The sequence below is a fragment of the Corvus kubaryi genome, unplaced genomic scaffold, assembly GCF_017639235.1.
Source record: "Corvus kubaryi isolate FWS band 111438036 unplaced genomic scaffold, C.kubaryi_AGA036_p1.0 37396, whole genome shotgun sequence".
Taxonomy (NCBI): domain Eukaryota; kingdom Metazoa; phylum Chordata; class Aves; order Passeriformes; family Corvidae; genus Corvus; species Corvus kubaryi.
The window spans coordinates 27,811,392-27,824,991 of record NW_024581135.1 but is presented as its reverse complement, the minus strand read 5'-3'; the positions used below and the strand labels follow the sequence as shown (position 1 = coordinate 27,824,991).

At 43.0% G+C, this 13,600-nt stretch overlaps 1 long non-coding RNA gene across 1 annotated transcript in view; it reads left to right on the top strand.

Moving 5' to 3' along the window:
• The first annotated feature begins 811 nt into the window (after window positions 1-811).
• LOC121670687 overlaps window positions 812-13,600 on the top strand; it is a 30,545-nt gene continuing 17,756 nt past the window's right edge. Inside the window, exons 1-2 of the long non-coding RNA XR_006018207.1 lie at window positions 812-1,072; window positions 1,191-1,353. This is a non-coding gene — a long non-coding RNA (uncharacterized LOC121670687). The remainder of the gene's footprint in view (window positions 1,073-1,190; window positions 1,354-13,600) is intronic.

Sequence of the window (13,600 nt, the reverse complement as noted above, 5' to 3'; positions counted from 1 at the left end):
TCCTCCCGTGTACCGGAGAGAGCCTGGAGGCTGTGTGGGATTGGAGATGTTCTCCGACTGGCACAGCACGTTCGAGGCAGATGTATGCTTCTGTAACTGTGACATCCCACTAGCCTCTCTGGAGCTACTGCAGCAGGAATGCTGACTTGAAACACTTGAGCCATGAGCAAAGTAAGTGAACAGATATGCAGTTCTTAAACGTGAGACCTGGCCACCCTTTATTGATTGGGGGAGTCTCTGGGATGACAGCAGAGAAGCAGTATTCTTCTCTTGTGAGGAAAAAATGCAGTTTTCCTCCAGCTGCACTTAAAATTGTATAGTTCAATAATTATCTGAGAAATAAAAGATTTACATATGAAACAATATAGCTATGGAAAGGTAGTTGTTAGGTATTAGCTAATGTGCAGTCTGATTTTTGATGGGTAAGCTAAGTATAAAAGCTATATTCTAAGGAAAGTGGGCATATCTGCAAAAATATGGGATGTACATAAGATGAGGGAAAAATAAGCTCTTTACCTGAAAGAGCAACTTGAGAGGGGAATCCAAGGGAAAAAACACTGATGGCTTCATCTTTTGCATTTAGCAAAAGCCTACCATGCAACCGCCCAAGCTAAACACTGCCTTTTTCTGGTTTGGAAAAGATCTTGAATGTCCTTTAAACTTGTTGACTTGCTCCACTTTTGTCAGGCCTTCTTGCATAAGCACATTGATCCCAACACAATCATCCCTTGACAAGTACTCATGTTATTGTCAGGTACTTCCTGGGGGCTGAGCACCTACCCTGGGAGGATGCTGGTAAGTACTGCAGGCACCTCTTCTTTCAGCAAAGCGATCAACGTCTGTGCAGCTGATGGCTCTCATTCTTGTTTGGTTGGCAGGGATGGTGTCACTAAACTTGAGCTCACTTGTCACAATGGAATTTAATTATCTGCTGGAGAGAAGCCCTGACAGCTGTGGCGTAGGTTTTTCAATGTGATGTTGCCTGGATCACAAGAAAAATATCAAGGGCTGGTGAGAACAGCCATGTTCTAAAAGCATCTCTGCCTGGGTTAGACCACTGCCTACCAAAGAGGTACGTGTGATTATCTTGAAGTTATTTATTTACTGTCGTGTCAGATCGTGGTTAAAGTTTACTGCAAGTTGTCCTCAGGAATTCTTTTAGTTCATCAAAAGTAACTTTTCTTTTCCAGGGCTTAGGTTGGAAGCACAGTGTTTGTTTACCACACTGCCCCTGGGTTTGCCTCTGGCTTGTTCTTCCTGGGGGAGAGGCAGTGGATCTGCTGCTGGTTCCTAAAACACTGACATCTGTGATGGCCTTCTGTAGTGAAACCATTTTCCTAGCAGCAGCATCAGGTAAGACCTTGTCATTTTCTTATAGTAATGGTTATCATTGATAAACAAAGGAAATATGAGCTGAAAAAAAAGAGCAAGTGGTTTTTTGTGTGTGTTTATTTTATGGTTTTTTTTTTTTTAATGGAACATTCTCTTAGCTCATATACCATAGTATTGGGAAGTTTTTATTTTTGCCTTTATTTCTTGTTGCCAAAGTACTCATACCAGTAGCTCTCTAAGGTCGCTGACATGCTCTGAGATGCTGAAGACACTTTTATAATAAATTCTGTTATACAGAATTGCACAAGTAAAGGACCCATATTGTGAATAGGAAGGTGGCCCATCTGGCACTTGGTTGCCCCACTGCCAGCCTTGGAGAAGCATCCAACCACCCAGATGCACATACAGCTTTGGGGGACCTAAAGACAGACCAGGATTTACCCCCTGATTTACATCCCTGAATCCACCTATTCATCCCCCCCCCAGCATCCAGGGACATTGTCCCTCAAACACTGAAAAAGGAGCCTCTTTTCTGTGGGGAATTTGTGGGAGCCAGGCTACACCACACCAGAGGCTACCATGAATGTCTTTTGGGAAGCCCTGGCTGTGTGCCCTGGGCTTCAGGTAAGCTCTCCCTAAATCACAGAACGTTCTGAGTTGGAAGGGACCCACAAGGATCATCAAGGCCAACTCTTAGGTGAATCGCTCTTTTGGCATCAAACCCACAACATTGGCTTTATTGGCACCATGCTCTGACCAGTGGAGCTGATGTTCTGGGGACCGTGGCTGCAGTCCCTTCCTTCCCCTCCTGAGGCTGAAGCAGAAAGCATACTTTCAGTGGTGGAGGAGAGGCACTCCATTACCTCCATTAAAAAAGGGTGAAGCCTTCTTGGCCCCAAGGATGTTTTTCTGTCTGGAGCCTTTCTCTGTATTAAAGAACAGATGCTTGTGCGCTCTCTAGGCCACTGTCAGATTAAACCATGCTTGGCACAAGCCGGTGTTTCTTGTGCCTATCATCCTGGAGCTTCCTGGGCTAGGTTTGGAAGTTAGACCACACTGCTGTACTTCCCAGGACCAGGCAGGGCAAGGACATCGTCCATCCATGCCCTGCCCAGGTGAGGGGTAAGGCCCTGTGCTGCTGCCTTGAACTGAAAGGGATGACCTGTCTCTGAGGAGATTTGGGAAGGAATTTCTCCTCTAAAAAGTGAGTATGTTGTAATCTGTTTACATTATTCACTGTCAGCTCTCTATGACTGCCATTAGGATTAGAAACAATTTGGAAATTCTGGAGTTAAAAGTATGTAACTTCCATGAAGATAATACTTAATAAACATGAATACATGGTAGGAAGGGTTTTTTCCATCCTTTTAATATGACTATGACTTCTAGACTTACAAGCTTTTATCTTATTTTACGACACCATGTGAAATAAATTAAATGTAACACAAGATGCTGTTAAAAAAGATTTTATGACATTGAGAACTGGTTCTATATTAGGACCAGACATAGGCTTATTGATGTGAGCACTTTTGCTCCCATAGATAAGCTATGGAGTCAGCTATGGCTAACAATTTAAATGCTCAGAATCAGGCCCTCATTTTGGATGCACTTCTCATTGTTAAATCAATGTGAAAGTGAAATCTGTCTCCTCTCAAAAGGAAATTGCCAAGACTTTCTACGCTAAGATTTGGGATCTGTAGAAAATGAAGCCTTTTTATTTTTTCTTCTCTCCAATAATCTGTTCAGTGAACAAGCTGTGAAAAATAGTTCTATATTTTTTCCATGTGATGCAGCAGACGGTAAATTTCCATTTAAAAGAATGATCAGAGTAGCTGCTGGCACTGAACTCTGTTGTCTTAGTCAAATCTACTTACAAAGAGTTTACAGCAATACAATAGCTTATTATTTCACTCAACCAGAAATCAGATGAAAAAGGCAAAGGGGAAGCCGGAAGTAGGTTCATGGTCAGAATTCTTTTCTTTCTTAACATCTTGGGGTTTTTTAAATACAGGAGTTGAGATCAGTAGTTTTATGTATAAGGAGGAGACTACTTCTTTTCACCTCTACTTTTGTATGCTATGAAATAATCAGACTACATACTTCTATAGTGCCTTTCTTCTGGGGATATGAAAGCACTTTACAAACATTAATTAAAGTCTCACAACACCCATGTGGAGGTAAAGGAGCATTGTTTGTGTATCTAATGCAAAGGCTTAACCTGATTCTTTAAGTACTCTACCAGGAAAATAATGGAATAGCCACAGCAAATTAATCTAACTGAATTGCTGGGAGCATTTATATGTGTGTGCCTATATGCATATATGTGTGTGTATGTGAGCATGCGTGTGCCTTCAGAGCTGTACTGCTGGATGCCTTACACTGCATCTCCTCTGCCCTGCACGTCCTGCCCCTTGTTGTCTCAGGGGATTTGATGTGTGCTGCTGCTTCTCTCTGCATGATGCCTCGGGTCCATCAACAAATGTGTGTCTTCTGGGAAACCTGGGGAAATCTCGCATTGGCATTGAATATGCCAAGATTAGTTTTAAAAATTTAAAAGGCAGAAAAAGTCATTTTCTTGATTACCAAATTTGTGAATGAATAGAATAGGTGGGCAGTGAGAACCCAGAAGGGGTCTTTGCCGCCTGAGCAGGACCCTTCTGGTGGAGGCTCCAGCACCTCTCCTCTTTGTCTGCCACTTGTTCTCAAGCCTAGTGGCCTCGTCCCTGCTGCTGTCACTTCCACAGTCTCCCCATCCCGGGGAGTTTTGGGTGCAGCACTGCAAACAGAGAGCTGCGGTGTGGGCTTGGTTCTTGCAGGGCTGCCAGCTTCCCTCTATGTCTGGAGGCAGGAGAGGGGCTGCTGCAGCTTAATGTTAGGCTTGGGTTGGCGACCCATGGTAGGAAAATCTGCATTAAAATACATTAAATTATTTTACAGACTTTATAGAAGGCGCATTATTCTCCTCGAGTGGGGCTTTTAGCATCATTCCTGCAGAGGTGTATTCCCTGTACTTTGCCAGGGAGGTGCCCACCCCATGCCCTGAGCAGGTAGAGTTGTGCTGAGTATCTCCACTTGTCCACCTTTGCTGCTTTGATTTCCTGGTGCTGCTGTGTCTCTTCAGCCCCAGATAAAGTGAGGGAATTAATCAAAATGGAGGAAACTCAAGCTGAAGGACCAAGAAACTCTTACTTCTATTTTCAGCTTAGTGCTGTAGTGCACAGGCCCTTCTCCCACTTGTGCAGCCCAGAACTGCTGAACTCTTGCAGACTGACTTTCTTTTCCTTAGACAAATCAGATCATAAAAATATTTTTCTGGTGGTTACAGGATGCCATTATTTTCTTTCTTTGGGTCAAAGCTGTAGGGAAATAGCTCCACATCACCACCATGAGTTTGAAAGGTTGTTGGATGGCAGCTAAAAGCAAAAAGGGCTCCAGAGCCACGAGCTTTTGTCAGCCCTAGTCCCACACACTGTTACAATCTAAAAATGCTTTTGGGTCACCAGCATTAGATCCTTTTCTTAATCTTTGTCATGTCTTCTTTCTGCTAATTTTACTTTCTCTGTCTGATGTAGGCTCTAAGATCTTCAGTGCAAAGAGAGCATCTTTTATCTCTGTAAAGTGTCATGCAAACTTAGGGTGGTATGTAAATATTTAATAATAATATTAGTGATGAAGATTAGAGTCCTGGAGGAACATGTCTTCTTCCTTGCAGATGCAGAACATATAGTGGGAATTTGTGTACTGTTTCATTTCCCTGGGGAGAATTTCTCTGCTCACTCATTTTCCAGTTGCCTCTGTCATCACCTTGGATAAGGCTATTGGGGCACACTACTCTTGACTGGGAACAACTTAATTAGAATTAGGCAAATAACTGCTTTTTCACCTGAGACTTTGAAGGAAACTCCCCTAAAATACAAGTTTCCTCTTTTTCATGTTAGAAAAATGGAAACATGGAGGGAAAATTGTCCAGAGGTGCCCAAAAAGGGGACATATGTGATGCTGGAGGTGGCTGATCTGTGCTCCCTGACAGCAGTTGAGGAGCTTCAAGGTGCTCAAGCTGGGGCAGCATCAGAGGAGACAGGCTGCAAGGAGCTCCAGCTGTCCCCAGCACTCTGCTCATTGGCCCTTCTTACTTCTTTTCAGTAGCCTAAATATTTTTTTAATAGTTTGGCTATATAACTGGATTCACTTTATAGGAGGGTTTATACTGTACCTTACTTAAATCTTAAATTTTCTAATGATTGTAGCCAATAGCAATTAATTTAAAATAATTTAGACAAATATACACATTAAATTGCCAAGCACTACATTTTTCTCATTCATTTATGACTTAATAGACTTCAGTGTATATGTTCAGCCTTTACTAATTGCACAGTTGACAATTCTTTATGACTTTGAGGAGTTCAACATTTTCTATCTTTACTGGCTGCATCCTCTTAGCATAATCATAGTCTTAATTTTGTTTAACTTATGCTAAAGCAAAATATGAATCTAAACCACAGGAGGCAAATAAAACACGTCATTGTACAGTTCATTCACTACATTTTATAAAACCATTTTACAACATGAACCATCCACTTGTTCTGTTCAATGGAGTAAATGGGATCTAACCATGCTTTAAGGACTGTGCTCATCTTTAAACTGATTAGTTTCTCTCCTTATTACAAAATGCAGGCATTTATACCAGGTCTAACATCTAATTTTATATACAATTAAATGGGTAATCCCTGTTGCCTCCAGCATAATCATTTAATCATTGTTATTTACCTTGAGGCTTTTTGGGTAGGATCAGAGACCCATTTCTCCCCTTGCTGTGTGGTGTGTGACAAAGGAGACCCTTTTGGTCCTGGTTGCCACAGGCAGAATGGATGGAGATGCATACAAGGGTCAAGCCCACGGCCTGGAGTCAGTGGGAGATCAAGGAAGACTGAGCCTCGTGCCTGGTGCTGGTTGGGCAGCAGGGATGGGGTGGGAAGGTGGAGGCAGGGACTGGTGTCAGTAGGGTCGTTGGAGGGGCAGGGGCAGAGCAGTGCTGCAAGCTGTGCCCGCTTCCCTCTGTGGCAGATTTGGGTTCCTGTCCTCAAGACAGGACCCAGTCAAACGCTGTGTGGATGGGGCAGCAAAGCAGGGTTGGGATGCTCATGGAGCAGCTCTGGAGATGGGTCTGGTGGGGATGAACACTTCAGGGAGTGCTGTGATGATCCAGCACTATAGTCACAGGCAGGAGCATTCTCCTGCCCAGGGCACCTACATGGCGATGCATCTTCCCTGCTCTGCGCCAGGAACAGGGAAAGCAAACGGTGCCTCGACCAAAGGTTAATGCTTAAGAAAATCCCCCAGGGCAGGGAGGAGGCAGCCGGGGCTGGCAGCAGCTCAGCAGCCAGGGGCTGAATGTCGGCCGGGAGCCCATTTGCTCATAGCAGCGCCTGGTTAAACCCCCAGCCTGCATATGGCTTTAACCAAGTGCAGTGCAGCGATGCGAGCGAGGGTCTGCCTTTGGCATGAGGGCTCTGCTCGGCCCCGCGATTAGGAGAGGAAGGCTGAGATTTGCACTGGCAAACAGGCTTCTTTCTCTATTGTTTACTCTTCTTTTTTTTTTTTTTTTTCCTTTTTTTAAAATCGTGTTTAACACTTGTACAATTTGGTGAAATTACAAGCCCGCGAGGACAGAGGGAGAAGCCAATCTGTTTAAAAAATAAAAAGAGGACATGATTACTTTGCTGAAGCTGTACTTTCTATTTTCTCTTCCAAAAGAGACAAAGGGAATAAATACTTAAAACCCAGTGGCGACGACAGTGAAGCAATCATGCAGTTGCTGGATACCTTTGTCTCAGGGAGGCATGTAGTCATTTTTACATGTCTGCCACTGGGTGTCAAACCTTTCTTTTCTTCCCCTTTCCATTTTGGATGGCCAAACTGATTATCTAAAATAGAAAATTAGCACACAATGGCTTTACTCTGTGATACCCCTTATGCAACTAATGGGCAAAGCTTGTTAATTGGTTGTAAATGCCAGCAGGTTGCCAAGATAATACTTCAGAAATAAGCGGGTATTCTGATAATTACAGCAATCTTCATCTATAAAAGCTTAAGTAGATGAAGTACTGGCTGGCTTAAAACCAAGATTTGTCCCGCTGCACTCGCATTAAAAGAAAAAATCAGATGAAAACAATAATGTAGCAAAACAATTATATAGCAGGAAGCGTTGTAGGTTTTAGAGATTGTGAAAACTCAGAAAGTAAAACAGTGCTGTAATAACCAGTTATGGAAAAATAGGCCATTTACATTTGTGTATAATTAAATAGTAGGCTATGCAATTTCACTTTTTAAAGTAAACTGCCTTTTCCTTTTTTTATAGGGCAACGTAGCCATAATTGCTGCATTAAAGCTTTAATGAAAGAAAAAAGCAGCAGATCAAGATGACATGTAACATCCACATTTGTACTGTGGTGTTCTGCTTGTTTAGTAATGGGAAGCAACTGAGGAGATTAAAATTGCAGAATTCTTCTTAGTTTTTTTCCCCGAAAATTGCTATAGGAAGATAATTCAAAACCTAAAGTACGTACAATTTATTTTTCTACCTTCAATCCACAAGGATTTAATGACTTTCCTAAATCTCAGAGTGTCTGAAGAAATACTTTCTTGCAAAAAGGGAGATATTTTTTCAGCTCGTCGAAATTATCAAAAGTAAGCGTCTCAGACTTGAAGCATAGAGGTCTCACCTCATGTTTTAGACTATTACTGCAAATACCGAACACTATTTTTTAACTCAGGACTGCTTTTCAGCTTTCCTGTCAGAATGATCAACAGGTTGATATATAATCTTGTTATTTGTCATTTTGAGATTTTTTTTTTTTTACATGTTACAAACAAATTGTGGTAAAGCCAGGCTCAGCTGTGTTAAAGCTCTAAAATATGGGTGCGAGATTTCAAACCAAATTTTTGTGTATGATAGCGTAAAACAAGAGTTGATATTGGGGCAGGAGAAAGCCTTTTTTTTTCCTAATGACCTTGGATGCATCTCATAGACTGCTTTTAATCATTGATGCCTCCTACGACAGAGGGCATATTTTGGCAAATTTTGGCACATTTTGTCAGGAGCAGCTCAGAGACAGAGGAGTGCAGGGCAGTCCTGAGGGGCTGCTTTGCTTGGGCTTTGGAGGAAAAGGCAATGTCAGACTGGGATACCCTTCCTGCTGGGTGTCTTGGGGTCTGTGTTGTTGGCTTGCAGGTAACAGGGGTCTGCCCCTGGGCAGTGCTGCTCTGCTGGAACATTGGCCCTTCCCCTCTGACTCCACTGCAGCAGGGTCAGACCATGCAGAGGCACAGGGGCTGCAGAGAGCCCTTTCCTGGTGGCTGAACGCATGTGCCCAGCATGGTCCAGGGTGCAAGGCACTGGCACAAGAACAGATCACACTGGATTTTTCCAGATGTGGGAAATAGGCTGTGGCATGCCTTCCAGTACGATCAGCCTGGTGGGACAGTGGTGGATGTGCTGCAACCAAGGCACACCATGCTGTGGAAAGTTAGATTTGCATGCATGCATTGTCTCACAGTAGTCAGCTTATCAAATATTTGATGGAGATGTCTTTCCTGTGTGTGGTCATGCAACATCAACTCGAAATTTTTCTCACACATTATCCATAAAAAAATAAAATAAAAAAAAAGACCCCAGCGCACAACTGGGGATAGCTTGCTGTGCCAACAAACCCCTTCCATTCAGGCAGATAAAGAGGTGCACCATGTCACCTAAACTCTCCAGGGAAACAAGGTCTGAGAGCACAGGGGCTGCCAGGGGAGTGGGGTGCGAGGCCAGCCCTGCTGCCTGGCAGCCACAGGCCCTGCACACATAATGGACTTTCCTAGTTAGTACATAATATATGGCACTTGTCCGAAGTGTGGCTGCAGGAACCAGCGGAGGAAGAAATAACTTGACGAGATCCTTTAATGGATCTCTCTCCCTTGTCTTCCAGGAACAAAATAAATAGGAGACTTTTTCAACCAGCATGTATTTCCATTTATGCTTTAAAAATTCATGAGCATAGGTTTCATATGATGGCATAGTTACTATGGTAATTGTTTATTAATCTGGAGGAGCTTGGTAATTACCGCTGCACAGTTTATATAACTCAAACTCAGAATTAAAGTATGGTTATGATTTCTTTACACATCCATCTTTTAGACACTTTTTTCAACTTTTATTTTTTTTATTTTTATTTAACAGAATATGCATTTTCTCCTCTCAGTTCTACTTTTATCCAAGTGCATACATTTCTGGAAGAGTAGAGAGAGTGCAAAAATGACAGAGAAAAGCTTGCTCGGAGTTGGCAGGCCAGGACAGCCAGGAAAAAATGTGCAGAGTTAAGTTGCAGGTGGATATATTTTAATTAAAAAAAAAGTCTTTCTCTTTTCCTTGGAGGATGGCTCATTTGTGGGAGGGCAGCAAGGGACAGAAGAAAGAAGGTGACAAATTGGGGATGTTGCAGGACCCCATGCGTCCAGCCTGGGACCATCCCCCCAGCTGAGCATGAGGCTGAGGGATGTGGGGCAGGACTTCTGTGCATCGTCCTGCAGCTCTGGTGTTTGTGTGTGGCAGAGGCACACAAGAACAAAACCACACATGCTGGACTAAGGATGAATGGCTGGCTGGCTTTGGCATCTGGGTTTCTTCCGTGTTGTGTGTGGTTTTGCTAATGGAGAATCCAAGAGTGGTGAGGTACACCACGGCCCTTCAGAAACTCCTGTTACCAGCTCTCCTCAGCCCTGACAGTCTCCCAGGGGCATGTACTTGCCTTTCCTGGAGAAATTTCATGTAAAAAATGAATTTATTCATTCAAATTTTTTTCAGAGAAGCACCACTAATGCTATCACTGTAGTGATGCTCTCCAGAAACCCAAGAAATAGGAAACCATGTGAATGTTTTTCAGTGAATTTTTTTTCATTTATCTAAAAGCTCCTTTCTCCCAGAGAGTGAAAAATTTTGCCCACTGTGAATTTTGTTTCTTTGGTGATTCTAGCTGAGAGACAATTAATGGCCGTCAGTTCATTCTGCGATACCCGTAAGCCAGGAGCAGCCCTGTTGGTGGGTGACCCCTCCTCACCCGTCCCCGCTCTCTCCTGCCGGCTTGTGCGGCTGGCGGGCTGGAGAAACTCCCTGGTCGGCCTGGCTTCATTGCCGAGAGATTCACATTATTTATATGGAAAAAGTGCAGGATGCCATCTCCTCGCTCGCTCTGCCTGCATAAATTGCGCGTGTTTATTATTCATCGTAACACAGCACATTCTCTGTTTCTGTGTCACTTGTCACTAATCACTTATGCATCTGATGTGCGGATCCAGAGCAGGTTCTTAAGCATTCTTGGCTTCAAAACATAAGATATGCATGGGTAAGAGTTTATCCCACCCCCAAAATAACAACTTTGATACATTTTCAAAAGGGAAAGTGCATATGTTACAGTACTCAGGAGCAGCAATAACCAAACTAGCTGAGAAGTGACACGGACTTGGGTTATTTTCTTGTTGCTTTCTTTTTTCTTTTTTTTTGGTTTCTCTTTAGTATTTCATGAAAGTGTGCAAAAATCTTAACATTTGAATGCCACACGCTTCGTTCTGCCTGCGAGATAAAGGACGTTTCTCTAAAAGAAACATACGCTCCTTGTTCCTTGTTTTGATTCCCCGTACAGCTTGTCACAATGCATTTACATTTTGCCCATACATTTGGATTTGCAACCCGAGCTGTGCTTTTGAGGAAGGGATGCAAACTCTTTTCTTTGACTTTTGGGTGTCAGTTGGGCACTGACTTGAGCTGGGCAGGCGTGGAGGGCGCAGGCTGCACACACACCCCTTGCAGCTTCCATTGCTACCCACAGCCCCAGGCCCCAGCGGCTCCTTCATGAGGGGCTGCTGGCTGTGTTGGCCATCAACTAGGGAAGGGCTCTTTCCCAGCACTTTTCTGTCCTGTTGCACCTCACTCCCTTCCCAGCCTGCCTCCCAAGCCATGGAAGCCAATTGCCAAACCTCAGTGGACTGCAGCACTGGGTCTACCCCACCTTTTCCTGGCATTTTTCTTCCTCCTGTCTCTTGTAGACTCTGGGAAATGCCAGAAATTCCCCTTACCTTGTCTGGATCTGCTCTAGGGAGTACTGTGGAAATGCTGGCAACCCTGGGAACCTTGTGTTTAAGACAATGCCATGTTTTTCCCCTTCTCATGGTGCCTGATGAGCGGCACTAACAGTGCGAGGCTGGGAATGGAGAGACCCCAAACAGCCTCAGCGGGGATAACATTGGCGCAGTCTTCTGGAGTTTGGGTACCACTGTGATTAATGGTCATTCAGCTGGGCAAATGCCATCTCTCAAGTTGAGAATGTGGAAAACATTCTTGCATTTTCTGGTAGTTGACGTGATTGCTCTGTAACTCTGCAAACCTGGCGAGCACAGCCAGTGCTGGGTCCACCTACAGGTCTCCTCACGAGCTCCTACATTAGACCCCTGCAAGAAATGATGGCTAAGCCGTATGTCCGCTGGTCTGTGGCTCACCTGCACCATGCTAACCTGCAGTAGAAAATCTGTGATATTGGCCTGGCCTTGTGGGAGGGCAATGTGCAGAGCAGCTGCCAGAACAGTAACCTGGGATGACCTATATTTAATTTAATTTCCTGGAATCATAGAATGGTTTGGGTTGGAAGGGACCTTAAAGATCATGTAGTTCCAACCTCCCTGACCTTCTTTTTTTTGCACCAAGCATCAGCAGAGCAAAAATTATGTACAGTGGAAATACTGAAGAAGTCACAAATCTGGTCAAATTGTCTGATGTGAATGTTTTCTCCTTCAAGGCTGCAAAAATTGAAGCCTGCTTACTGACCACTGCAGCTGGAAACACAGGGGTTTCATCCAAGGAGAAAGATAATTTTAATTGTTCCCTGTTCTGCTGATATCTGATGGGAACAGTCTTGCTAACGACTTCCAATTGCAAGTCCTCCTTGACTGTGTAGTGAAGTCAGCCCTATGATAACACCAGAGAGGCAGCTTGAAATTAGGATACAGAAAACTGATGCCAAAAATATGTCAGCTTGGAAGGTCATTAAGAATTATCCATTTGTGCATGTTCACATGCCAACAGTACCTTAAGTGATTACCTTAGAGGAATGGATTTGTCTAATGAACATATGAATTAACAATATAAAATTGTGATTGATAAATCAAATAAGAATTTACAATTTGCCAATGAATCTAACTGGAATGGAATTTCACTGGATGTGAATGTGAGAGGAGCTGTTGGTGTTCTTTCCTAAAAATGACTCTTGGTGGTATTTTTCCGCTTTATGACACCACAGTTGTAGGTGACTGATCTAAAAACCAGCCTGCCTGTACCTCAGGCAGGGACACGTTGTTCCAAAGATCTTGGCTCATCATTTCCAGTAGTTATTTTTTAAACCTCTCCACCTACACCTTTATTGATCTTTTGGGGTTTTTTTTAAGCTCAACTAAGAAATTGACCTAGACTGGTATTGGCAGACAAATGATGGGGTTTAAATGTAATAGTTGGTAGAATCCTGGTTAAGTATTTTTACATTTCGGCACTTAGATAAAAGCAGCTGATATTTAACTCTGCTTTTCTTCATGGATATAGCTCAGGAGGGAGTTTTGATTTTTGTTTCTGAAAGAGAAATTACATTAGTATTTTCCTGAGTTGTGGATTATACCTCCTTCACAAAGAGTTTTTAAAGTCTAGAAGACCAAAATGTTTAGGTTTAAAAAATACCTGGTACAGCTGGGCATTTTTTCTTTTCCTTATAAATCTCTACTTTTGTAACAGCTAGGATCAGTGCAATCTACACATTGTTTTTTAAAATAAGCCCTAACTGGCAGATACATTTCATTTGACATTTACAATAAACTTTTCATGATTCCTTGCTGCATCTTTACCTTTTTGGCTTGTGCCTTTTTGGGTTTGGGGCATTCGTAGTGAGCACCAGCTCTATAAAATGCTGTTAAAGCTGCTGCTAGTCTAGCTCTTGTCAAACTGCATGTTAAAGACCCAGATAATAGGAAAGCACTAAAAGAGTTGTTACGTTTCATTACTCTGTGTCATTAATGTCTTCTTACGTGCTAATGAACCAAAGTTAGGTCATAAATGTCTTTGAAATGTAAGATTATTGAGGGTTTCTTTGACTTGATATAAAGGGGTAGCTTCCTCCTGTTGGGTCTGTAGTGCCCTGAGTACCACTTCTTTTGCAAACTAAAAATTGCCATAGCAAAACCTACTGTT